Source organism: Cibotium barometz, chromosome 1 (assembly GCF_041138505.1).
Source record: "Cibotium barometz isolate CiBa-2024 chromosome 1, ASM4113850v1, whole genome shotgun sequence".
NCBI lineage: Eukaryota > Viridiplantae > Streptophyta > Polypodiopsida > Cyatheales > Cibotiaceae > Cibotium > Cibotium barometz.
In genome coordinates this window covers 41,934,104-41,956,264 of record NC_141046.1, presented here as the reverse complement: position 1 = coordinate 41,956,264, position 22,161 = coordinate 41,934,104, and the positions used below count along the sequence as shown (strand labels likewise).

The 22,161-nt window shown below is 40.9% G+C and overlaps 2 pseudogenes; one reads left to right on the top strand and one right to left on the bottom strand.

The window, feature by feature from the left end:
- Positions 1–15,422: 15,422 nt before the first annotated feature.
- LOC147642020 (uncharacterized) lies at positions 15,423–16,404 on the bottom strand (annotated as a pseudogene).
- A 380-nt stretch (positions 16,405–16,784) lies between these two features.
- On the top strand, positions 16,785–17,754 carry LOC147642019 (uncharacterized; annotated as a pseudogene).
- Positions 17,755–22,161: the final 4,407 nt, after the last annotated feature.

Sequence of the window (22,161 nt, the reverse complement as noted above, 5' to 3'; positions counted from 1 at the left end):
TTTGCACGCTTCATGCTAGGTCACGCATAATGGACAAATTACTTAAGTTACATATCAATTATGCATGGAATATGGAACCTGAACATCTTCGCAACATGAATGCATTAGTAAGCTGGAAGATGTCCTTTCAAGCATGGGGCTTCATAGTGGTGTTGTAAAGTTAACTAAGGATACTAAAAAGTCAGGGCCGGGTCAGGATAATCAAAACAAAATATGCATGGGTGGGTCCAAAGCTAGACACCTTCTCTCAAATTACGAGGGGTACAATAGTCACACAAAATATGAGATATGGATGGCCATTTGTGAATGCACCACTTATCATGGGAATACTGCAGAGCTTGGTCTCAAGCGTGCAAGGCTGTGCGAGTCACTTGATAAAATGATTTAATTGCTAGAAAAGGATCCACTTGCTGAGGAGATTACAAACTTATAGACTGCAATACATACATTTACTCAGCAAATGGTTGATGCATGGGGAGAAACACATATCACCCACTATATGGTATTTACCTTTCTATCTATTTACTAATATTAATCGCCAAATAGTAAAATTCTGATATGATCTTTGTTGCAGCACATTATATTTGCCCACGCACAGTTTTTTCTTGACCAACATGGTCCAATGGCAATTTGGAGCACCCAAGGAATGGAGCGTCTCATTATCAAGCTAAGGTAGCATACTTTAAGAACACGCAACATGGTGGAGATGGTAAGGAAAAAAGCAATGCCTTACATGAGATGTTTAATTGGTTTTATCGCAGTTTGGGAGGTCGACGCCGACAGAAACCAAAAGGGCAGGTGTCATTACTACGAAAGGTTGTAAAAAATATCAATATGCAACGAGTAATTGCATGGCGAGTAATTGCATGGCGAGCATCAAGTGACATGCATGGGATGCATGAGTGGTTCGGTGCACGTAGGTGTATCGGTTGAAAATGGGTTCCATATTAAAAAATTGTACCCTTTTTTAAGTCAAAGCTTTTTTTAATTTCTAGAGATATTTTTTTTATCAATAAGTTTTTTCAAAAACTATATAAACCTGTAAAAGTCAGTTTTAAAAGTACATTTTCACATTCATTCACTCGTGTAAGTCAATGGATGGCTAGAACTAAGCACACTGCACGCAAGACTGAGAACCTAAACGTACCATCTAGTGCACACAATTTGATATAGGCAGCCGTCGCGGCACAGGCATTTCAACAAGTGCAAAAATGCATAAAAAAGAAGCATACAAGCATGGATAGAGAGGTAGAGACTCAACATGAAGGTGTATAGCAGGATGTGTTTTTAGGACTGGACAATATTGAGGATGTCTCCAAGCAGCCTAGAGACACCGACTCATTTAGAGCCACGCGTACACCATTCCCCCGACCTCTCTCAGAGGCTGAGCAGCAGCAGCGTGTGCTAGAAGAGCAACAATGCCAAATTGATGAGGAGGCACATAGAAGAAGAGAGCAAGAGCAAGCCCTACCCCCTCAGCAGTAAGAAGAGGAGCTAAGGGTCGCATTTGAGGAAGACCAGGAAGCACTTCTCTGTACTGAAGCAAGAGTAGTATCAACACGCTACTGACTTCTATGAAGCAGAGGAAATAAGCCGTCGTTGTGAGGAGCAGGATAGGCTCTTAGCACAAACACTACATGAGGAACTTGAGAGGCACAGCCCCAGCCTCCACCTAAAAAACAAAGAATAAATATTTGTGTCAAGAGAAAGAAGGAACATGCAAACAGGCAACCAGAGGTGGAGATGGAAGAGGAGGAATGACGACAAGAAGAGGAGCAAAGGGAGAGGGAAGGACGGGAGCATGAGGAGCAAAGGGAGAGGGAAAGACGGGAGCAGGAGGAGCAACAAAGAATTCAAGAAGCACGCAGATTAAAACAAGAACAAGAAAAGAAGAAGGCAGAAGCAAGTAAAAGAAGACTAACTCTAGATCCAGCTGAACAAGAAAGGCGAAAAAAATTTAGAAATGATAGACAACCATGGGAAGAGAGGTCGCATCCACCACCACCCCCTGTAGCCAAAAAGAAGAGAAGATGGAAACCGGGGACCATGGCTCTGCTAGAAAGCAAGAAGTACCAAAAAAGCACAGACCCCACCATGGCAAAGGTCCCTTTTGCAAGAGTTGTAAAAGAAGTCACCGACAAGTACAGTGACAGGGTGACTCGGGTCCAGAGTACGGCACTCGAGGCCCTCCAATAGGCGTCAAAAACAATTTTGGTCTCTCTATTTCAAGATTCGGTGATGTGCCATGCTCACGCCAAAAGGGTGACCCTAAAGCCTGTTGACATGGCACTTGCACTACGTCTACGTCAAGATAAAGCACTCCATAGGGAAGGCTTTATTGGATAGTATTAAGCTTTTATGCGGCCTTTGTGCCTTTTGTAATCTCCAACGTTGTAATATATTTTTTTGAATCTATAAGATATTGTAAATGACTTGTTAACCAACGTTTTTATTTGTTTCAACTGTGTTATAAAAGCAGACATTTCATTTCATGTACTGTGGTTTGAATGGGTAAAACTGTTGATCATGTATTAAGTGCTTTAGTCAAACAGGAACAAAATTTGTATTATTGATAAGGTGATTGTGAAAACAAATATGAAATTTGATTATTATCTTGTTATACGTGGTATTGTTGTTAGGCCTCAGAAAAGCTCAGGGACAAAAAAAAGCCATTTGGGGATCAAAATCACCTGGTGAAGTCTGGCAGTAGATACAACATTTTTTTTAAAATCAAATTTTTTTTCTTTTTTTGTGATGTTTGTAGGCAGATTAATCATCAAAAAAGTGTATACAATGCATGAATGAGTAGAAAAATTTTAAAAAAAGACCTGTGCACTACGGCGCAAAATTAAGCCTTTCTTCAGATTTGAAATGCTTAAATTCGTGCCGTAGTGCACAGGCCTTTTTTTTTCATTTTTCTACTCATTCTACATTGTGTACACGTTTTTTATGATTAATCTGCCTACAAACATCCAAAAATGTAAAAAATTTGATTTTTTTTAAATTGTTCAGATTTTGTACTGCCAGATTTCAGCTGGATGTTAATTGATAATATTTGAATAAATATTTGATCATTATCAATAAAATTTCCTACACATTCACATGGCTGCCAATAGTTTATAGGGCACAGTGCTGACACAACAAATAAACAAGAGAAATGGTTGAGAATTCTTAAAAACATTACAATTAAAAAAGTATACATTTTGTATTGAATTTGTAGAAAGAAAATTACAAGTTCTTGATAAGATTTCTTAGAGCTTCATTATCTTGGTCACTCTGCATGGCTTTCTCACCTAGGCTATTAGCTATAATACTAGGATTGGTTACACCTTTGGAGATTGATGTAGCTCAATGGCTTAGGACATGGCCGGTGTAGTTGCCTGCAAATGTATACATAGCTGCCTCCCTGCTAATAAGTATACATTTGTTTGCATTATTTGCTAGCCCATCTTCGGTAAGAACCCCACTTAGAGCTTTACACTTGATGAGCTCTGCTTGTGCCTCCTCGGAGTTCTCTAAATGGATTACTCGAATAAATGATGGAGAGAGGCTAGGAAGGTATGAATCAGGGAGGTGTCTCGTCCATCGGATTTTGCACACGAACTCCACCTCCACGTGCAGCAAACTTGTCAAAAATATAAGCTTTCTACAAGAGAAAAAGTTTAGGTGTTAGTAACAACTCACTTATAAATATGAAGGCACGGCTTCTTAGAACTTTGATTTAACCCCACCTCAATGTCATCATCACATTGGCTTGTGCATGGGTTGCATATGTCTATACTGCTTCCATGCTGCTCAACTAATGTATCTACATGCAAGCGCTTATGTGGTTGAAATGCTTCTTGAGGGACACTTTCATACTCTGCTGCTACATTTTCTATAGCAACAAGAGCATTGGAAACAGTTTCCTCAATTGTACATTCTGTATCATAACCTTGGAATGCTAGCGCTTTGGTAAGATCACGGTTATCAAAATCTATCTGTACACCTGCAGTCTGTTGCTCAGGTGTGTCTTCTTTGCAGAAACCAGACCCAATTGCTAATATGCTTAGGGCCTCATCCTTCCTTAACCCCAAGGATTTACAAATGTCATCAAGGAAAAGAAATTCCTTGTTATCCATGATGATGGGATTCCAAGTGGTTACATCCAACTCAGGGATCTCTTCCACAATTTCATCCCCCTTGAGGTCACGATGAGGCTCTTCATCCTTAGTTGACCCTTTTTGGAGAAGCACCAAGGCCATGGATGCAGCTTCATCTCAGAAAACCTCTTCCACCTCGCCTTTTGATTCCTTCACAAGAGCTACTTCTTTACTCATTGCCTTTCCCTTCTTTTTTTTTGTATCCCTGGCTTCTTGCAGAAACAGTGCTAATGTCATATCCCATGAAAGGAACAGTGGTGCCTACATTACCAACCTGCAATTCATAAACGGTGTCATCATCTTCGACCCTGTAATTGCTAGATGTAAGCCCTTTCAAAAATTGGTTGAGCCTGAATCGGAACGACTTGTCACCATGGTACAGATGCCTGATTAAGTCCACTGGAACCCATTTAGTGGTGGACTCAAGCAATTGCACGACATATTGTGCCACTACATCATTCATGTACTAGACCTGCTCTTGAAAAGCCTCTGCATGAAGGTCTATAGTTCTCTGCATATCAATCACCCCCTCAAAAATGGGGACGTTCTGACCCGCACATGCTGAGAGCCCAATTTTCTCAAGCTTTGCGCGTAGCAAGTTAGAGCTTGAAGCCATGGCGGGATATTGAAGGGAAATAGAAATTGTGAGATCTTAAGAATGAAATGAGCTTTAGAAACCAAAACCTTTTCTTATAAAGCATTCCATTTAAACATTTAATAAATTTTTAAAACATACTTAAAATTTTTAAAATTAACAAAATTAAAATCCAAATTAGAGTGAAATATAGAGGACATTACGGCTATGGTGCAATCAAAATTTTTGTATTCAAAAGTACACCACTACAAATTATCGCCAAAATTCACTCAAAATGTTACCTAAGTCTGCAACTTAATAGTCTTTCAAGCTAAGGACCCTAGGGGGCTCCAATGACACATAGAGTGTATGTTTCTCTGACCTATGATGCATAGGTCGATTAGAAACAACAAACTTGAATTGGTTCCTTACATTAAAGGACATGATAATACGATCTCTCAATTGAGCCAAATTCCAATCATCATTAACCACCACTGTATGCTCCTCTCCTGGGTTCAATATGAAGTTCTACCTCCTCCCTAGCATAGAGATCAGAGTCCAAAGCTTCCCATTCACCATGCGAGCATTTCCACCTAATTGGGTACACCATAGTTAGATTTTACTTGCCTATCTGATACCTGCATCTTACCATTGACATTACCACCACTGAGCACTTTATTACATCCCCCTGATGTTCTGCCACCTTGGTGGTCCAATCGCCTTTTAGAAATGTATCTAGAGCTTCAACGGCCCCATCTTTGCTTATCCACATTGTTGGGGTGCGATGGAACTTGCCTACTTTGAAAATAGCAATAAACACATGTAAAGGCATGAAAAGAGATACACTTATCCTGTGGGATCCATATGCAGCCTTTAGGCTTGACTGAATATCATGGAAAATCCTACGCTGAAAGCTCTCCATTGTGGTGGGGTCTGGAATGGGCCATTCCGGGCTATTTAGTGCAGGAGGAGAAATTGGCTCAAGTGCTTCAAACCTTCCCCTTTGTGGCACAACATATGTTGCAGCAAAGAAAAATACTCCTCTATTTGCAAGTTCAGAACTTGTTTCCCCAGCATACATAAGCCTACCTAGATCAACATGACATGCTTCGAAGATCCCTGTAAAACATTCTAGAGGCTACCATTCCACATATGTTGAAGGGAAAACATCTGCATACAATAGAATACATTGGAGTTCTTGATATTCCCATAGTCCTCATGCAAGCATTTCTCTAAAGCAAAGAAACTATAAACAAGTTCTTGATATTCCCATAGTTCTTAGGGAGGAAGCTCAATCACGGACACCTGTGTCCTCACATGTATCTCCTGTTAGAGAGGAAACAGAAGTGCATAATTCTCTTGTTCATGAGGAAGAAGTGCTTGTTCTGGAGAACGAAATGAGCTCACCTCCTCCAACTCACACGGAGATGCCTGAATCTAGTACTGGTCAAGGGGAGACCCATAGAAGGCTTCTTGGAAAATCTATTGAATTGGGATTGCTTGGTGATGTATTCACTGTGCAACGTAATTCCTCTACCCCATTGGTCCCTTTATGTAGGCTGATTCCAAATGAAGCCATCTGTACAGCTTCTAGCCAACTTGAGGTGTTTCGTGATTCCTTTGACTGCCGTGGCTATGTCGAAGCATCTCCTCCTTTTTTAGTTTCACTTACACGTCCCGGCAGCTCTATGTATTTCACAGTCACACAAATAGACTTGCAAGAATGGGGACCATACTGGGTGGTACAACATGACAGATTTGAGGATGAAATCAGAGGAACTGAGTGGGAGGATCTCAGCGGTAAGAAGTTTCTTATTTGGGATGGCAATCATTGTGTGAAGGCATGGATGTCTCGAGTGCGCGAAGGTATGTTCTTTTGAATGCCATAGAGTGATTTTATGCAACATTAAAAGTAATATATTGTAATACCTTTATTTTGTTTTCTCTAGCTTGGTCTCATAGCCCCTCACGCCATGTCTGGGTCAAATGTCAATTTCTAGTTGTGGATAAGAAGCAAGAAGGAGATTTGCTATTGGCTTTGCGATCTCAAAATGAGTAAGTGATCTCTCTCTACTTAATTACGGACATTGTGAAGTCATTGTTAAGTTCTTGGCTCATTGTGACTCTTTACAACAGATTGGTGTGCACTAGTGTTACACCCACATTGTCACATGAGATCTTCATGTTTCAACGATTTGGAATGGCGGGACAAATCATCCATATTGGACTACCTTGGTGAAGATGTAAGGAGGTGGGCTTTAATGGAGCTTAGTTTGGAGCGACGAAGTGGAGAGCAATGGTACAATGCTCTAGCTACAATCTTGGCACAACTTGTGTGGAAGGTAGTGTTTGCATTTCCCATCTTTTATTAATAAACGGATTATCAATGTTTTTTAATCGTGTGAGTGATAATGAGTCCTTTTTGTTATACGTAGACATCGTTTGAAAATGCGATGAAGCAAGCTATATCATGCATTGATAGACATGCCATGGGGTTGCAAGAATATGAGACAACATGTGAGAAAGCCAGACGTGGTGTAGAGAAAACATTTCGAGATAGAGCGTACAAGATTATATATATTTATATGTATGTATAGGTATGTATTTGTATAGGTAGGAAGGTTTACATATACATATACATATACATTTACATGCATATAATTCAGTAGAAAGCAAAAAAGTACCTTTGTCTAGGAGCTCCTCACTTGGAGGCACATGATTTAGAGGATAGTCCAACCACCAAGGCCATCTCTTATATTCCCTCAGAAACCCCTCTCTCAACCCATTCCTTCGGGTACACTGTTTTCGAGGAATTTGGATCTACCCATTCTTTGATTGCTTCCGTCTCTTCATCCATTAGACCTTGGCCAATGAGTAGCTGCACCCACCTACATATCCAAAATAAAACAAACAGTACTAAAATATTTTTTTAATGCGTATATGTATTTTTTGCAAAAATAGAATGGAATTAGAAGATATATACCTGTAGACAACCCTCTTTGCGGCATTCTCCACCTTAGGTTGCTTTTGGCCTTCCTTCACTTTTCCAATCTTTTCCCACACCTCATGGAAGGCCCATGGTATGTGTTTCGATCGCTCCTCTTGCACCCATTGCATAAATGGTGGGACGTAGATAACATCATCATATACCAATAAACCCTCCAAAATAGAGTCCGCCTCCCCTATTAGCTCTTCCCAATACAACTCTTTCTTCATATGCAGCAACGTCTTTTTGTTATCTCCAAACATCTCCAGAATTACCTTGTCCTTTGTCCTCCCGGTCACATAAGCATTTGAAGCAATTCCGTCTACCTATTTTAGCATCATACCAAAGCCATAAGAGATTAGATGTTAAGGTTAGTTTATGTTAAGGAAGGTTTATTGACATGTGACATACCTTTGAGTTGAAATCCGAGATATGGCGACTGTGTAGAGCTTTTCTTTGGTCAGAGCAACCAATCCCTTCTTAGACTAATCATAGTTATATACGCGTTGAAAGAATGCATCACCATTGGATGGGTTTGCAATTATGAGCATATACACATTAGATACATATACATACAGATATATACATATACAAATATATATGTAAACATATATGTATATATACATATGCATACATAAATATATACCTACATACATACACTAAATTATATACTAAATTCATACATACATACAAAGTTCATGTTACATTTAAGATTTAGCATGTTAGATTTTAAAGAAACATTGTTAAGTTTTGAAGTTTATTTTGGGATTTTTTAGAAAATGCAAAGGAGATGCTGTCCAAATTTTTTGCAAATTTGTACATACATACATACGTACGTACATACATAGTTCATGTTACATTTAAGGTTTGGCATATCAGATTTTAAAGAAACGTTGTTGTTTTGATACATACATACCTACATACATATACATATAAATAGATACATATACCTACATACATATACATACACATACATATACATAGATACATACCTACATACATATACATATAAATATATACATATACCTACATACATATACATACACATACATATACATAGATACATACCTACATACATATACATATACATATGCATATACACATACATATACATGTACATATACATATACATAGATACATATACATCTACATACATATACATATACAAAAAGGTCTGGGGATTTCTACCTTTTTACTAGATTATCTTGATCTATTTCTTGAAGAATTTAAGAATTGCCAATCTGAGCTTGAAAGAGAGCCCCCAACTCAAGAAGACTCTAGAATACCTTCCCCGTAGCCAACAAACTTGACCCAGTCTCCAGTAGTTGGATCCTCGCGCGTGGCCCCAAAACCATCCACACCACTATCACGAGTGCCACAATCACACCAAGAGCATACATCTACATCGTCTCAAGTGCAACGTGAGAGGCGAACAAAGAGACATCTTGACATTATGCATGATGTTCAAGAGGGAGACCCCACAAAGGAAGATCAAGGGAGAGACCCTCCACAGCATCTTCAAGAGGGGGAGGTGTCAGGAAAACGTGACATCATGGACATGACTAGTAAGAGTACTTTCCATCGCAAATTTATTTTGAGAAGTGTGTGCTTTCGAAATGTATCTCATTTTTTGTCTTGTTTACTTGTAGGTGAGAGATGTTCTTCACACATATTGCTGGTAGACGTCCACACTCTTTCGGAGGGCTCAGATAGGTAAAAAGAATAATTTCACCATATAATTAGTTTTCCAAGTTATACTTACCAAAACCAAACATCATAAATCTTTTATGTAGTGTGGAAGAATTCTTGATGAAGATTCCCAAGGCTCTCTCATAGAGGTGCTCCCTCAGATACAGTGGCTCGCCTCGTATGGGCTGACTTTCCTACAAGTTTACAGGTTGTTGATGTAGATATAGATGGGTGTCCCTCATGGAATCAAGTTTCTTCATCATTGATACGTGCCACACTCAGTTTTGTTGGTTTGTTTGTGGCTGATGAGGGTTAGTTTGTGTGTTTGAGTCTAATGGATCAACTTCCTAAAATATATTCCATGGGAAAGAAAGTTGGATTGGTCATGCATCGAACAATGTCTTTTCATGTTGTGGAATCAAGTTATTTGTATGAGAATGGAGAACGGGTAAGTCATAATCTCTCAAATATTTCCCTTTATGTATACATGTTATGTGGTATGGATATCCAAACATAATGTTTTCTCATTATGGTAGGTGGATACATTGGCGCTTAGTATATTCTATCGAGTAAATTGCCATGTCCCTATTATTGATCGTGAGGCTGGGCAAAATGTTTCAAAGAAGTTATTCAACGCTCAACGAAATTTCATTTTTGAGAAGAATAAGAAGCATCCATTCCAATGCACGATGGTCTTGGAGCGCTACATTCGAGGTGGTACAGAAAGTTCTCCTATGTTCTTTAGGTGAGATAATTTTCATTCTGTTCATTTTCATAGCTACTTTTTCAAAATACTTAGATGCACGTTTATGATTACATTTCATTGTAGGTGGCTAGTGGAGACCTTCTCAAGTGAAGGAGATGGTGTCTTGGACGTTTTTGCGGGATGTGGTGGCTTGGGACGTGCATGCCAAGAGTTAAAAAGGCACTATATGGGGATAGAGAATGACATGGAGGTAGCCAAAGCATGTTTAGGAGATTTCTCATTAGAGGATAGGTCGGGATGACACGTTGAAGAATGCTATAATTTGTGGATCAAAAGACTTTGTAATCGAGATTGTCATGGTTTGGAAGTTTAAAGATTGATATATACATTTTTGATCTTTAAAAGATTGTGTTATATATTTAAGTAAGTAAGAAAGTATGTATGTAATGTATGTATATATGTTAGTGTTGTGTAGGTAGCTCTTGTATGTATGTATGTATGTATGTATGTATATGTTAGTGCTGCGTAGGTAGCTCTTGTATGTATGTAATGTATGTATATATGTTAGTGCTGCGTAGGTAGCTCTTGTATGTATGTATGTATATGTATATGTACGAGGTGTATGAATTTAGGTAGATATATGTGTATATATAAAAAGTAAGATCTTTTGCGTGATATATCAACTTCTATAAAAGGTTTATCCATGAGTTTGGTTAGATTTCTACACCATTATAGAAGCTCAAAAAGATGGAAGCTAAGGGCTTTAAGGAATAAGAATCATTCCAAATCCTAAAGGCAAAGGTTATCAACACCTAGATCATATGGAAACCTTAGTGAAATGTCATTTTCCATGCATATGTTGATGCATTAGGCATAACAATCAAGCATAGCCATCAAGAGCATCTTGGAATAACTAAATGATGCAATGGATTTACCAATGTATTTTGCAAGCTTTGAATTTTCACAAATAGGGAAGGCTTATACCACAATCGAGCAAGATGCATTGGCAATAATGTTTTACTATTTGGAAATTTAGACACTATCTATTTGAGAATTTTTTTCATTTCTATATGGATAATCACATTGTTATACTCAATAAACAAGATAATGATATAAGGTTGATTGATGAGGTGGATGATGTTTTTGTAAGAGTTTTATTTCAAGATCACTCACAAACCAAGAAAAACGCATTTTGTAACTGCCTATATTTCTTGATTGGAAGTTCCTAATAAAAAAACACCCTATGAAGTGCAACATATGTTGTTACAATCCTTGCATTCAACCACCTTCTTGTAGTAGTCTAAAACATCATGGCACCAAGGGGTGTGTTGAGAAAGTTGGTGCCTTTGTGCACACCAAGGAGATAGGGAGTGAGTAGAGGTATTAAAGCCTAGCATCCAGTCAAATTATCCCATAAATCTACCTCAAGGGGAGCCTAAGCCCATGTACTTTCTTCTATAAAAGGAGGTCATTTCAAGTAATGAACATCTAACTCAAGTTCTTCACTTATTGTGTTCGACTCAATACTTGTTCTCACACCTAGCTTGAGTTCACCATCCACGTACACACACTCTTATCATGAGCACACTTAAATATCACCCACCATAGATTAGATCTAATCATGGTTGATTAGTGTACGAGTAGTAAGCTTTCATATCCATAGTTTAGTGTACACATGATACCCATAAATTTTATCAACATCCTCCATCTAGAGTCTATCTAGATCACTATCAAAGATTCTTACCTAGAGCATATGGGTGGGCGAATAACTATCAGTTTGTAATCAAAGTTTGCAAGCAGTAATGTTGTTCTCTCTCCACTTCTTTTTCTGCAATCAAGTGCTTTGGGTTGTGAAGATTACCCTTTCATTATTGTGTTTTCTTACATATTTTTCCTCCCACACAAAAACTAGGAGAACTTAATCTTTGTGATGCAGCATGTGCATGAACTCATGCACTTCACCACCATTAAACCCCAAAATTATATTAAACATAAATTGTATGTGTTTGCATGTTAGATAGTCAAATTTCTTTGCCTCCCTTTGAGTGAATTCCATACATGAATAACAAAGAAACTCCACTACTATTACATTGTATGCTAGCATGTATGCTAGCAATGCTATGCCAAACAATGTTATACATAATATGCTAACAATGTTATGCCAAATCAGCTACACCCAAGTTCACATCATGATTCAAAAAATGTTTAAAAGAAAATTTCATGAGGCACTTAGATTAACTCCATTACAAGCCTAGAATGATTTGGGAGCCAATGAATAGACCATTCTTGAGGTTGTCTAATTAGATCCTCCATGTTAGGCATCCAAATGTCTTTCAGGGTAGGTGACCTCTTCACTTATGTTGGTAAGATGGGAGGTGATATCGGCAAGCCCCATTGCATTGTGCTCTTTTCACTTGAGGGAATCAAACCTTCATGAGTTTGTATGATGAGGAGCTCCAAGAGCATTTCTCTAAGGATTTCTTATTTGTATTGCTTCAAGAATGGAGCGGTGTGGATGAAGGTGGTGATTATATGGATAGTTTGCATGTGCTTGCAATTAGTTCAATTCCCTGGGTAGAATATGAGAGGAGGGGTGAAAAGTAAAGCATTTGTTAAGGTTGAGCTAGAACATGGAAGTTAGGTTAATCTAGGAAGTGAAGGAGTGGCCAGTGTGATGCAAAGGGAGACAAGTTATTTTTACAAGATTCTTTAAAGGGTTTTTAAAGAGGGGGCTAGAAAATATAATAACCAGAGTCAGGATGAAAAAAATAGACGTTGTCTACATATTGAGTGTATAGTCACAATCCATGTGTGAGAGTCACAATCTACATGTGAGTCAAATGTCAGCATTGTGATATGAGAACATCCTAATACAGATGAGAAAGATACACCTTGGGGACTCAAGAGATTTTTTCCCAAAACATGAATGCGGAGGAAAGGATCATGAGAATTATAAAATGATGTTAGTGTTGAGGCTTAAGGACAGAAGGGAAGGAAATCCATGTATTAAGAGATTAGAGGAGCTAGCAAAAATCTATAAGGAGGGAGAACATGATTCAAAATAAAGGACTAGAGGTGAAAGCATGGAGTATGTTGTAGAAGGAGAAGATGAAGATGGTTTAAGACTTAGAAGAGAAGGTCGTGGGGTAATCAAGTGCTATGCCCAACCTCGAAAAGGAGGGCTATTTTGAACAAATCAAGTGCAGATGTGTCTAGATTTGTCGTATAGTAGAAATGTGCCATGGATAGCAAAACCATTCTTGTCTAATGGGAGTAACAAAGCTAATGACAAAAGCATTTTCTTTGTTTGATTCTAAGGTAAACATCCTAGAGCCATGTTAGACCTCGGCTTGAAAAAATAAAAGATATGTACCTTCTACCCGTCCAAACCCATGATGGCCCAATTTTTCCCAATTATGAGTTAGTCTACTCAACACATGTTGGAATGCCTTGACTCAAGGGTTGCCAATGGAGTGCTAATTTAAGAGGGTATCTTATACATATATTCTAAATTTTTGAAGTGGCACGTGTGTTCCAATTTAAAGTTGGTAGAATTGAAGTTATTTGCAATTCAAAATAGCACTTCAAGAAAATATGATACGATTCACTACTAGCCATTGGGTGTACAACGACTCTTGTAGCGACTCTTTTTCATCGCTTAAGCGACGCTATTTAGAGTTGCTACTGGCATCGCTGTGGTACGTCCTTTATACGACTCTATTAGCGAATATTGTAGCGATGCTTGGCATCGTATAAGCGTTTATTTTTAAAATTTTACTTAACCGTCGTATAAGCAATGACAATTTCATCGTATAAGCGACGCGTCGCTTATGTGACGCCCACGCAACGGGGAAAAACAGCTAGTCGAAAAATTTATACCGATAAAAAACGAGATTATATGTTCTTATTAGTGCCTCTCTCTCTCTCTTTCTCTAGCTCTATCTAGTATTGCTCTCTCTCTCTCTCTTTGCCACTTGGTTCCTTGCAATTTGATTGTACTCGGTGCTGTCATTGTTTTTACGGAGATTAGTCAGACCGGTGCATAAACGAACATGAATTATGGTAAACAACGCTATCTAGCTCTCTTTTATTGTTAATTTTTGAAATTGAAACTTTAAATTAAATAAAAATTAGACTCTATTTACCTGTCACTCACACTCTCTCTCCTCGACACACATATAGATATATTATATATATATATATATATATCATACACACACGCACAATGCACACTCTCTCTCTTCGTTATTAGGAGCTCGTGAGGGGAGAGACCCTCTTGGAAATTTTGAAGGTAGCCTACCATGAGCTCCAGAGTCTGTTGCCTGTTCAAATAGCGTGCTCATGAAGCCCTTCTAGACTCAAGCAGTACTATTTCTTGTTAGAGTTACAGTCCTGGGCACTGCCCATTGTACCACATATGCACACACTATTTCCCTGTCACATTTTTCCTCTCCACACGACTGTCTGGCTGGTCGGCCTACATGCATGCTTTCCTGTATATAAGGAGGGCCATTAAACTCCATAGCTGTAGCTACCAGGTGATAGCCGGTAGGTAGAGCTTGAAGCCCGTGGGTATCAACAAGGAGAGAGGGTTAGCTTTGGTACTTGGTACTTGATTTGGTATCATGTTGAAACCTCGTACTTGCAATTGGTACATGATACATGGTACATGGTACATAAATTGGTACATGGTTAGATTTGGTACTTGGTACTTGGTACTTGGTACTTGATTTGGTATCATGTTAAAACCTCGTACTTGCAATTGGTACATGGTACATAAATTGGTACATGGTACATGGTATTGTAATCGTAATAGCTTATGTTGAGCTTGATACTTTGAAATCACGTGCTTTGAAACTTCATAGTTCGGATCTTTAAGCTTGAAAGTTAGCTTGAGTTGATACGTAGCGTAGAATCTGGGACCTCTGCAAAAAATATGAAAATCAAAAGCTTGTTAATATTAGAGCCTAACATAGAAAAACAGTCACTGGAACTGCGATAAAGATTCTGATTTGTCTCTATCTAGCTTTCCAAGAGCTTTTGAGAAATTTTTGATGCTTGCCAAATTTTGCTTCTTTTGATGCGTTACAACGTGGCCTCGCCTCTTTCCTTGTTTAGGGTTTGTTTTTTTAAAAAACGTAAAGATAAATAAATAACATTCTCGTAGATACTTAGGCTAATTAACTTATCGACAAATAATTAATTGTTTGACAATAGACAAATTCAGTGACGCAACGAACATACGTCAATATATACCATCAACAAATATATGTACATGTGTCTAGAGTGTGTGGTGATCAATCCTCACATATACAAAACAGATCCCTAAGTATGATCACTACATGAGCCATCACTATACGAGTCGCTAGTATCAGACTCGTGATCACCATCACCATCACCACTGCCACCACCCGTGCACCCACCCCCCGCAACACCACCATCACCAGTGCCACCACCCGTGCCCCCACCCGTGATCACGCCACCGCTCCTCTCAGCCTCTCGGCGTCGCCCCTTGGCCTCGTGTCGAGCCACCTCTGTCATGTTGTCCTCGCCATATTGCTCCTGCATTAGTTAGTGAGATCAAATAAGAACATATTACAGTTAACATGAAAATAAACTACAAAACAAAACAGTGATACCCACAAGTGGATTTGGCCTATCAGTAAGTGTCGCTTGCAAAGCGCAGTAGTTGTAGTATGTGGCGTACTCCATCTCCTGCGCCGTAGGTGCATGACCATAGTCTTTGGTTTGCATCAAGACAGAACCAAAGACTTATTGATTTCTTCATTCAATAATATTACCTTTGAAAGTTAAACAGTGATACCCACAAGTGGATTTGGCCTGTCAACAAGTGTCGCTTGCAAAGCACGGTAGCCGTAGTATGTGGCGTACTCCATCTCCTGCGCCGTAGGTGCACGACCATAGTCTTTGGTTTGCATCAATACAGAACCAAAGACTTATTGATTTCTTCATTCAATAATATTACCTTTGAAAGTTAAAATTTGAATGGTCTATACTCACAAATGTGGCCACAAATCCATCTCGTCCCATCCGGCCTAGTCTAGATGTGTGACCAGCTTCTTGCAGTCTCTTTCGTGCTGCCGTCTATGTAAATTTGATTAAACAAAATAACATAGATTACAGAATAGTTAGAATCAATCTAGCAAAGTTCATATTAATTCTAATATACATTAGCAAAGGCACACACATTCTACTGAGGAAAAGTCATGCGTAGGCGTCTCTCCTTGCGGAAGTATTGCCATGTCTCCATGCACATATCAGCCCTCCTCTTATTTGTCTCCACCATACAGTAGCGTCTGTTTATTTTTCATATTACAATAAGCGTTAGAAGTTGTTAGATTTCAATGTTTTGTTTCTTTTATTGATTTTTTAACTTCGATCATTTGATAAATGACTCATGTTTTTATGGTACTTGAAAATCAGATTCAGACCAATCAGAGGGTACACGACCACCTCCTACTGGTGGTGGTTGGGGTGCACAGAGTTCCAATACTGCACATGAACCCGTTTACGATGATTTGTACTACGATGAGTCTATTATATGCTAGTGCGCTCGTTGTCGTGGCACATATCGGAGGCCACGACGGAAGTGCTTTTCACATGAGATGACTCATGGTACGCGTTCCAATACTGCACATGAACTCGTTTACGATGATTTGTACTACGATGAGTCTATTATATGCTGGTGCGCTCATTGTCGTGGCACATATCGGGGAGGCCACGACGGGAGTGCTTTTCACATGAGATGACTCATGGTACTTTTGAGCGAGCACCACCACCTAAGGAGCGACATCGACCTATGGTATGTGACTATTCTCCCTTAGTTTTATTGTTGGTTATTTTATAAATCAAAGGCTCATATATAATGTAGCCATATTATATGTGTAGGTGTATCCACTTGATGACGAGGATGACTTCACTATCAGTGGTGCACATGTCCCTCGCACACAACACGGATAGGTCATTTGCAGCTCGAGGTTTCTCGACATCCTCTACCTCGTGCTTTGGAGGCTGAGACGGGTGGAGATCATCCGTTGCCTACTCGTTTGCATTCTCTAGTATAGACGTATGATCGAAGACGATACGGAGGATGGCAGAGAGGATCACTTCCTTTAGATGGAGTGGTTTTTAGCTTTTGGGGCAATCGCTACATGATTGCTCCGTCTACCATCAGTGGAGCAGGACGAGGCCTCTTTATTGTACAGGATTTGCATGTACCCCCTCGTTTAGAGGTCACTCTTATGTCTTTTTGTGGACCTATATATAGATGGGGTCCATGGCATCAGCTTACTTGCTACATTCAAAGCATGAATACTTATGGGTTATGTCTCAATGCAGCCTCTCTTTCTGATAGAGGGATTACACATGCAGAAGGACAAAGACTCTATGTTGACGGAAGACCTTACTCTCAAGGAAACATAGCAGGTTTAGTCAATAGTAGTCAAGGGATGAGTTCAAGAACCAATTGCACGTTTGTGGAGTGTGAGAATAGTCATGAACCAGGACATATGAGTAGGGATGTAGAAAGATATATAGTTGTCAATGCTATTAGATCATTACGTGCTCGTGAGATGAATTGCTGATCAATTATGGACAGCGTAGACCTCCACGAGCACCCTTAACAGATGAGGGTTGAGAGCTTCATTGTATACAATTCCTAATGTTATTTTGACCTCTTGTACCCTAATTCTACACTTTAATTTGCACCACGTTCTCTACTGTCTCTAATTTAATTTGATAATCGTCTTTTATTGTCTCTAACTATTTTGTATCTGTGAAAATTATTGAATTCCATGCACATCTCTCTTTTCTTTTATATAGAAGCATGCTATTGATAAAATCTTCTTTGGCTTCAAATATGTAGATTCCGGATTATGACATCGACAATATCACAAATCAACATTCACATGACGTATCTCACATGTCAATAGAGTGCATGAGGATCCTACGCAGGAGTGATCCTAATGCATATGCAAGACTAAAGAAACAATATTCTCAAGACTTTAATGGGCGTGATGATATCTTTGATAACGACGATGGCATGTCTGATTTTATTGAGGATTGGTATCAAAATAATAGTGCAAGCAATATTCCTAATAACAACGAGAAGTATCTTCGAGAAGAAGCTCTAAAGCATATCTATGCAGGAAGCGTATCTCGTCCCGTTCACAGTCATAGAGATGTAGGAGGCAGTGAGGGACATAGATGGGTAGAAATGCCAGGTGAGGATAGGCTGTCCAGAGCATTCTTCACCACATTCTGGGAGCAAGTCTACCAGCCCCTCCTTGTAGCCTTTCAGTAGATCTTTTCCAGCGGGCAGATGTGAGAGTGCCTCGCGTCAGGACTAATTTGTCTCCTCCCCAAAGGGGGAGACCGCCGACAGTGGCGTCCGATCACCCTCCTCCCCACAACCTACAAAATCCTCGCCGAGATGATCAGTGGCCGCATCCGCCCCCTCTTACCTGATCTGATTCACGACACACAAACCAAATTTGTCCAGGATCGCAGCATTCTGGACACTATCTTCACGTTCTCAGAGGCGATAGAGTGAGCTCAGCACAGTGGGCAACACCTAGCCGTACTCCTCCTCGATTTTGAGAAGGCTTATGATAGGGTGGACTGGACATCCCTGGAGGGCACGTTAATTTGGCTAGGCTTCCCAGAGGTATGGATTAGAGGTATTGCAGCCCTCTACAGGTCAGCCTCCAGCCGGGTCATCGTCGGAGGCCAGATGGGAGAGAGGTTCACTTTCGAGCACTCGGTATGATGACAAGGATGCCCGCTAGCACCATATCTCTTCCTTTTCTTCGCGGAGGCCATGGCTCACTTCCTCCGAGCCCGCACCACCGGACTCCGAGGAATGCGCCTACCTATCAGGGACAATACAAAGCTCCTACACTCAGAGTATGCAGATGACACAACCCTTTATGTTCAGGATGATGTAGAGTCTCTAGAGAGAGTGAGGCTAGCTCTAGAGGTGTTTTGTCTAGCAGCAGGGGTGAAAATCAACTAGCATAATTCAGTTGGTTTTCTCACAGATCCTGGAACCAGCTCATAGTGGGGTATTTTCCTTGGGTTCCATTGGATCCCTCAAGACCAGACGACGCACTACCTAGGATTCCAGATAGGGTTGGATACCACGTCGGCATAGCAGTTCCTACTTGTCCTACCTTCCATTCGATGGAAGCTAGCCTTTTGGAGCACGACATGACTATCTCTTGTAGGCACGGCCCTCGTGGTCAATCAGGTCCTTCTTGCCACCGCATGGTATGTAGCCTCATGTTGGTGCTTCTCTCGCTCATGTGTAGCACAGTTGAGGCGACTTGTGCGGAACTTTGTTTGGTCTGGCTTAGATGGCTCCAATGCCACCAGAGCCAAGGTAGCCTGGTAGATAGTTATTCTCCCACAGGTAGAGGGTGGTCTTGGCATCATCGACCCAGAGCTTTAGAGTCAAGCTCTGCTAGGCAAGCTGGTCATCTGTGGACTGACCCTAGGAGGGCAGACATGGAAACTCTTGCTTCAGCAGGTCACCTGCACCCCCCGAAGAGGAGGAGATTGGCAACTCTCTACCAGGTGGATCTTCACGGTAGCCCCACTGACTTAGCCTCGCTCCCCTTTCCTCTGCAGTCTCCTCACAGTCTAGAGGAGGTTGCAGCACAGCCTCTCACAGATACCCCCTAGTTGCCAAGAGGAGATCAACCGACAGCCATTGATCTGGAGTAGCTTGGTGACAGATGGTACAGGACAACAGCTTGGAGAGCGGTCCCATATTCCATGGGCAAACTGGGCACGTGGACTAGCGCACTCGCTCAGGGTTTGGAGGGACATCTTCAGTCAGCTGGACACAATGGAGCTAGCAGCAACAGCAGGTACGACACGGGGGACCCAGGCTCGGAGAGCGGAGATAGATGCCACCATCCCTACAGGATGGATGATTGCCTCTGTCACCAGTCAGTATTTTTTGGGCGACGAGAGGTGGTTGAGACAGCTTACTCCAAGAGGCATTCCACTGGTAGTTGCTGGTCAGGTCTCCGACTCTCAATACTTTTCTTCTCAGTCCTCACACAGATGGTAGCCGTCTTCAAAGGGATGGTGCTTTGATTGACCCCCTTCTCTCCTGGCAATGCACTCGAGTTGTAGGGCTGCACATGAAAGAATGGCATATAGACCCCCTTGTGGAGTAGGCCTAGGACTGGAGACTTTGGATATGGGAGGGTCGTAGAGGTGGAGTGGGATCCAGGGGAGTGGCATTGGTCACCACTCAACTTGTCGGAGAGGTCAGTTCCTTTCTTTTCCTAGTGCGTGCATTGGCAGGCGTGTACTTGGGGCTCTGAAGTGTCGGCCACCCACCCAGGCACACAGATGGTATGCTCAGGGGGTCTCACAGGTTTTTCTTTGCGCTTTTTGGAAGACCCTTTGGGCTAGCTGGCAGCCAAGGAAGATATCCTACTTCCTCTAGATGGTGGCCCATAAGGGGCTACCGGTGGGGAGTTGGCTGCTTCAGATGGGATAGGACGGGCAGTGCCAAATAGGTCAGCAAGAATGAGGAGTCCCTGAAGCACTGCCTTTGGGGTTGTACACACACCTAGCCAGTGTGGAAGGGTGCAATGGGGATCCTAGCGCGGGCTGCACCTGAGCTAGGACCGATCACCAGGGGGCCTTCTGTTGATGCAACACAGAGGTGGGGCATCACCTGGCCTACGAGTCTTCGCCACCACAAGACCCAGTTTTCCTCATTACCCAGGGTACATGGGCATACATGGAGAGCTTTCCGTGGCAACTGATAGAGACAAATGGAGGTGCGATGACCCAACACCCAGTTTGGGAGATCGTTTGGACCTCCCGATGTTCACAAATTCTAGGAGACCATGCACCATCTGTGACTCAGATCTTTGCTGACACCTGGAGCACGATCATTCACACACTCGAGGGTCAGTGGGATCGGGCAGGGAAGGAAAAGAGACATCGTTTCCTTCGCGATGACTGGATCATCAGGAGCTCTTCTTCCAGCACTCCGCTCAGAGTCTTTAGTGGCGATATTCGCCCCCGCTGTGGCTGTTTGTCCACACATAGCTGATTACACCTTGAGAGGCTTGTATATCTGTTTTTGGGTTTCTCTCGGGCTGCATCCATTTTGTGACAGCAGCCCGCCGGCTGCCTTCTTGTATTCTCGTCTTCAAAGTAATATAGTCAACACTACATTTTTTCCAAAAAAAAACAAGTATGTATATAGTTAGTATCTAATTGTTCTAGCAGTTAGAATAGTGGATCATTAGAACAATAGATCTACTGGCTAGAATCTGGTCTCTAGTTTTAGTAGTTAGTGTCTAGGTCTACCACTTAGTATGTAGATCTAGTTAGTAGCATTGTTGTTGTTTCCAACTAGTAATATCTAATTACCAATACTAGTAGTATCTAGATAGCAATATCTAGAAACTTGTACTACTAGTTAGTAGTATCCAATTACTATTGCTAGTACTAACAGTGTCTCATAGTACTAGTATCTAGTAGGACTTGCAACTAATAGTATCTAGCATCTTATTACTAGTGGTTAGTAGTATTTTGTTACAACAGTTGTAGTTATAGTAGAATTATTAAGTAGTATTTACTAGTAGATACTAGATAGAAGCATTAGTAGTTAGTAGTGTTAGCATTGAGTTACTCACTACTAATGACTGAAGGAACTATAAACATGGTGGGGATTCAAGGAGGTTGGAATGGTAGAAGCGTATTGACAAGAAGATGGGAAATTTAGTTATCATTCCATGAACAAATTGTTACATATATAGACTTCCAGTCTTGTCCACATGTCAGTCATCACATGATAATCACATAGGTACACATGGTGTGTCCACATGTCCAGGCACAGAGCACTTTAGGCAGTGTAGACTGGTGGAGACAGGCGTGGAGAGCAAGCTGAAGGTCAGATGGCTATCAGCTGCAGGAAAAGGGTTGCTGGCTGCACACAAGGTTGTTAGCTGCTCACTGAGGTGGTCGGCTGAACCAGAGGACATGGGCAGCAGTAAGCGCAAAAAGGAGGACC